Raw genomic sequence first — 6,945 nt, 5'->3', positions numbered from 1 at the left:
TTTCAAAGGCATTCAGATTAAATTAACCTAATAAGACAAGCCCAATAAACATAATCATTTATTTCTTTTGACTGAGCACTAGGACAATTATTGAAAGCAAGCATTGTGAAATGAATGATCTGATATTGAATAAATGGTAGAAAAGACGGTGCACTAATTTTTCTTAGAGTTTTCTTTTAACACTGACTACATTTTCTTGGAGTTCTACACGCACAACTTTAATAATTACTTAAATCTTAAAGACATTTGCTAATAATTTAACATGTATTCTAACGAGACCCACCATCAATATCACTTTCATTTGCACTTTAGCTTTAGTAATTTTTATATTCTGCAGAGTCAAACATAATATAACTGATTGTATTTTTTCTTTTTTCTTTCTCCACAAATATGGAAATATGGTCATTGAGTAATTGATAGCCAAAGAAAATAAGGTTTGATTATTGACTTCACAAAAGTGAAGGTTCATGAATCACGGGACGTTGAAAATTTCTTAGCAGTTTCTTCATTTGTTGGGTCCCAATTCCCAAAGGCATTTAGATTAAATTAACCCAATAAGACAAGCACAAATGCACAATAAACATAATTATTTATTTCTTTTGACTGAGCACCAGGACAATTATTGAAAGCAAGCATTTTGAAAAGAATGATCTGATATTGAATAAATGGTAGAAAAGATAGTGCACTAATTTTTCTAGGAGTTTTCTTTTAACACTGACTACATTTTCTTGGAGTTCTACACGCACAACTTTAATAATTACTTAAATTTTAAGGACATTTGCTAATAATCTAACATGTATTCTAACGAGGTCCACCACCAATATCACTTTCAATTGCACTTTAGCTTTAATAATTTTTATACCCTGCAGAGTCAAACACAATATAACTGATTGTATTTTTTCTTTTTTTTTCTCCACAAATATGGAAATATGGTCATTGAGTAATTGATAGCCAAAGAAAATAAGGTTTGATTATTGACTTCACAAAAGTGAAGGTTCATGAATCATGGGACGTTGGAATTTTTCTAGCAGTTTCTTCATTTGGTGGGTCCTAATTTTCAAAGGCATTCATATTAAATTAACCCAATAAGACAAGCACAATAAACATAATCATTTCTTTCTTTTGACTGAGCACTAGGACAATTATTGAAAGCAAGCATTGTGAAATGAATGATCTCATATTGAATAAATGGTAGAAAAGATGGTGCACTAATTTTTCTTGGAGTTTTCTTTTAACACTGACTACATTTTCTCGGAGTTTTACACGCGCAACTTTAATAATTACTTAAATTTTAAAGACATTTGCTAATAATCTAACATGTATTCTAACGAGGCCCACCACCAATATCACTTTCATTTGTGCTTTAGCTTTAATAATTTTTATACCTTGAAAAGTCAAACACAATATAATCGATTGTATTTTTTCTTTTTTTCTTTCTCCACAAATATTGAAATATGGTCATTGAATAATTGATAGCCAAAGAAAATTATTATTGCTCTTCTCTCTTATTAGATGGAGCCATTTATAGAATTAAATAAATATGCATAATTATGTAACAAATATTATTTTGGATAAATTACAATCATTATCTATCACCATGTTGATCACATGATATATCTTGCACAGTGTTTTTTTTTAAATAAATACAAAAAAATCATTATGTATATGCACAGATTTCTGAAAAAGATGTTAATATCATATTTATAAATAAACTAATAATATTATATATAACTTAAATTTTAATAAAATAACATATAACTTACAAATAAATTAAAAAAGTATTTTTTTATTAAGAATTTCTCAATCTCAAGAACAAATATATTGTAATTGATTCAAAATAATATATGATCTTGCAAATTTTTGTGTGAATTAATTTTAGCTTGTAATTAAGGCTATTACAATAATGTGCCGTATGAGACTAAAGACTAATCATAGATCAAATAATGATAGGGTATCCTATATGGTACTGAAATTTTTTTGTTCTACACGCACAACTTCAATAATTACTTCAATTTTAAGGATATATGCCAATAATTTAACATGTATTTTAATGAGGCCACCATCAATATCACTTTTATTTGCGTTTTAGTTTTAATAATTTTTATACCCTACAGAGTCAGACACAATATAATCAATTGTATTTTTTCTTTTTTTCTTTCTCCACAAATATGAAAATATGGTCATTGAGTAATTGATAGCCAAAGAAAATAAGATTTGATTATTGACTTCACAAAAGTGAAAGTTGATGAATTATGGGACGTTGAAATTTTTTTAGCAGTTTCTTCATTTGGTGGGTTCCAATTTCCAAAGACATTCAGATTAAATTAACCCAATAAGACAAGCACAATAAACATAATCATTTCTTTCTTTTGACTGAGCACCAGGATCATTATTGAAAGCAAGCATTGTGAAATGAATGATCTCATATTAAATAAATGATAGAAAAGATGGTGCACTAATTTTTTTTGGAATTTTCTTTTAACACTGACTATATTTTCTTGGAGTTCTACACGCACAACTTCAATAATTACTTAAATTTTAAAGACATTTGCTAATAATCTAATATGTATTCTAACGAGACCCACCACTAATATCACTTTCATTTGCACTTTAGCTTTAATAATTTTTATACCCTGCAAAGTCAAACACAATATAACCGATTGTATTTTTCCTTTTTTTCTTTTTCCATAAATATGGAAATATGGTCATTGAGTAATTGATAGCCTAAGAAAATAAGGTTTGATTATTGACTTCACAAAAGTGAAGGTTCATGAATCACGGGACGTTAGAATTTTTCTAGCAGTTTTTTCATTTGCTAATAATCTAATATGTATTCTAAGGAGGCCCACCACCAATATCACTTTCATTTGCGCTTTAGCTTTAATAATTTTTATACCCTGCAGAAGAGTCAGACACCATATAACCAATTATATTTTTTCTTTTTTTCTTTCTCCACAAATATGGAAATATGGTCATTGAACAATTGATAGCCAAAAAAAAATGAGGTTTGATTATTGACTTCACAAAAGTGAAGGTTCATGAATCACAAGACGTTGAAAATTTTTTAGCAGTTTCTTCATTTGGTGGGTCCCAATTTTCAAAGGCATTCAGATTAAATTAACCCAATAAGATAAGCACAATAAACATAATCATTTATTTCTTTTGACTGAGCACCAGGACAATTATTGAAAGCAAGCATTGTGAAATGAATGATCTGATATTGAATAAATGGTAGAAACAAACGTTCGTATAGGCCGGTTATCATCTACGTAACCGCAAACTTGCTTTCTTCAAGGAGAGTGAAGCCCTCGAAAGAGGGACGAGCGGAACGGCTTCGGTATTGGTAAGCATTTGCCCGCCGGGCTCAGTTTGGGCTTTCCAGTCTCGTTCCCTTTAATTGCACGATATAAATAAGGAGGAATATCAAGCGGGAAGGCAGTGACGGTGAGGAAAAGGCAAGTAGTCAGAAGCAGGAAGCAGCAGTAAGAGCAAGAGCAGTCCGCAAAGCAGCTGGTTGAAGCGGGTTAATATTATGAATGTTGAATGGGAACTGAGAAAGGAACTGCTGGGGGATGAATAAACCATTACTTTGCCTTGTTCAATGTTCACCCAATCTGCTCAAAGTATTTTCAACTCTTTCATGGTATCAGAGCACTAGCTCTTGGAAAACGTTCAGTTGGTTTGTGTGAAGTGTGGTCTGAATACCTTGTTACGTCTTTTCTCTTTGGCGCTGTCCACCGCTGCGGCTGCATCCTTTCCCCTAAGAATAGTCCTTAGGAAAGGAGACTCTATCTCTTTAAAGGAGTGGAATCAATTCCTTGGAGAGAATGATTCCTCCCAATAAGGTGGTCTAATTCCTGGAATTCTTGTTCCACAAGTTGGTTTGAACGGAACAAGCGAAAAATCCCATTCCAAAAAGGGGCTTTAACACTGACTACATTTTCTTGGAGTTCTACACGCACAACTTTAATAATTACTTAAATTTTAAGGACATTTGCTAATAATCTAACATGTATTCTAACGAGACCCTCCACCAATATCACTTTTATTTGCACTTTAGCTTTAATAATTTTTATACCCTGCAGAGTCAAACACAATATAACTGATTGTAGTTTTCTTTTTTTCTTTCTCCACAAATATGAAAATATGGTCATTGAGTAATTGATAGCCAAAGAAAATAAGGTTTGATTATTGACTTCACAAAAGTGAAGGTTCATGAATCACGGGACGTTGAAAATTTCTTAGCAATTTCTTCATTTGGTGGGTCCCAATTCCCAAAGGCATTTAGATTAAATTAACCCAATAAGACAAGCACAATAAACATAATCATTTATTTCTTTTGACTGAGCACCAGGACAATTATTGAAAGCAAGCATTGTGAAATGAATGATCTGATATTGAATAAATGGTAGAAAAGATAGTGCACTAATTTTTCTTGGAGTTTTCTTTTAACACTGACTACATTTTCTTGGAGTTCTACACGCACAACTTTAATAATTACTTAAATTTTAAGGACATTTGCTAATGATCTAACATGTATTCTAACGAGACCCACCACCAATATCACTTTCATTTACACTTTAGCTTTAATAATTTTTATACCCTACAGAGTCAAACACAGTATAACTGATTGTCTTTTTTCTTTTTTTCTTTCTCCACAAATATGAAAATATGGTCATTAAGTAATTGATAGCCAAAGAAAATAAGGTTTGATTATTGACTTCACAAAAGTGAAAGTTCATGAATCATGGGACGTTAAAATTTTTCTAACAGTTTCTTCATTTAGTGGGTCCCAATTCCCAAAGACATTTATATTAAATTAACCCAATAAGACAAGCACAATAAACATAATCATTTTTTTTTACTGAGCACCAGGACGTTTATTGAAAGCAAGCATTGTGAAATGAATGATCTCATATTGAATAAATGGTAGAAAAGATGGTGCACTAATTTTTTTTGGAGTTTTCTTTTAACACTGACTACATTTTCTTGGAGTTCTACACGCGCAGCTTCAATAATTACTTAAATTTTAAAGACATTTGCTAATAATCTAACATGTATTCTAACGAGGCCCACCACCAATATCACTTTCATTTGCGCTTTAGCTTTAATAATTTTTATACCCTGAAAAGTCAAACACAATATAATTGATTGTATTTTTTCTTTTTTTCTTTCTCCACAAATATTGAAATATGGTCATTGAGTAATTGATAGCCAAAGAAAATAAGGTTTGATTATTGACTTCACAAAAGTGAATCACGGGACGTTGAAATTTTTCTAGCAGTTTCTTCATTTGGCGGGTCTCAATTTCCAAAGGCATTCAGATTAAATTAACCCAATAAGACAAGCACAATAAACATAATCATTTCCTTCTTTTGACTGAGCACCAGGACAATTATTGAAAGCAAGCATTGTAAAATGAATGATCTCATATTGAATAAATGGTAGAAAAGATGGTGCACTAATCTTTCTTGGAGTTTTCTTTTAACACTGACTACGTTTTCTTGGTGTTCTACATGCACAACTCTAATAATTACTTAAATTTTAAGGACATTTGCTAATAATCTAACATGTATTCTAACGACACGCACCACCAATATCACTTTCATTTGCGCTTTAGCTTTAATAATTTTTATACCCTGCAGAGTCAAACACAGTATAACTGATTGTATTTTTTCTTTTTTTTCTTTCTCCACAAATATGGAAATATGGTCATTGAGTAATTGATAGCCAAAGAAAATAAGGTTTGATTATTTACTTCACAAAAGTGAAGGTTCATGAATCACGGGACATTGGAATTTTCCTAGAAGCTTCTTCATTTGGTGGGTCCAACTTCCAAAGGCATTCAGATTAAATTAACCCAATAAGACAAGCACAATAAACATAATCATTTTTTTCTTTTGACTGAACACAAGAACAATTATTAAAAGCAAGCATTGTGAAATGAATGATCTCATATTAAATAAATGATAGAAAAGATGGTGCACTAATTTTTCTTAGAATTTTCTTTTAATATTGACTACATTTTCTTTGCATTACAAGCCAATTATTTTAGTTAGTGACCAACAAACTTATGCTGTAAAAAAAATCTAAAATTTACTGTAGTTTTTAACAAAACAGATCAATAAAAGAAAAAAAAAATTCATATTATCTTAAATTACTTTGCTTCGCCAGAAATTTCCAACAGTATTACAAAGTAATGTATGTGTGGCTATAGAGGACCTCTCAAAAAAACAGAAAAAGATATCAACATACTGTGAAAATTATTAATTTAAGAAAAATTAAAATAACAACACAAGAATAATAAATTTCTTTCGTTTGTCTGTGCATGCATTTTTTTTTTAAAGAAGTAAAGTGCATTCAATACTTTTCACAATTGTTAAAATATAACAATGGTCTTTCTTTTTTTTTTTTTATTAGCTATATTTGGCATTAGTATTTTGTATGCACTTTGAATTCATATAAATGTGTTAATTTAATTCGTTGATTTATTTAGCCAATTACTTATTAACGTAAATAGAAACGCAGTTTAATTAATTTTTATTTTTTAGTCTCAATCTTTTTTTTTAAATACAATTTAACTGACTAAATTTTTACGGTTACTAAAATATTTTTAACTCTAAATTCTAAAAAAATTGATTTACATTAAATAATTAAAAATTACTTTTCCTATGCTTTCTTCGACAGTAGTTTTAATACATGAATAATTCTATGAGCGAATGTCTTTGTTTCTTTTGGGATATTAGGGCGAGTCAACGACGACTTAAGTCTGATGCAATAACACCAAAAATGAAAAATCTATGCAACGAGTCAAGTGTAATTTGTGTGTTAGTGCCCAACAAAAATTTTTTTTTTAACACAAATTTTAATAATTTAGTTAATTTGTGCTCTAAAAACGCATATTAAATTATTGTTAGTAGGAGTTTTTAAATTTTTTATTTTAAG

This window comes from Arachis ipaensis, chromosome B09 (genome assembly GCF_000816755.2).
Source record: "Arachis ipaensis cultivar K30076 chromosome B09, Araip1.1, whole genome shotgun sequence".
Lineage (NCBI taxonomy): Eukaryota > Viridiplantae > Streptophyta > Magnoliopsida > Fabales > Fabaceae > Arachis > Arachis ipaensis.
This window is presented reverse-complemented; position numbering follows the sequence as displayed.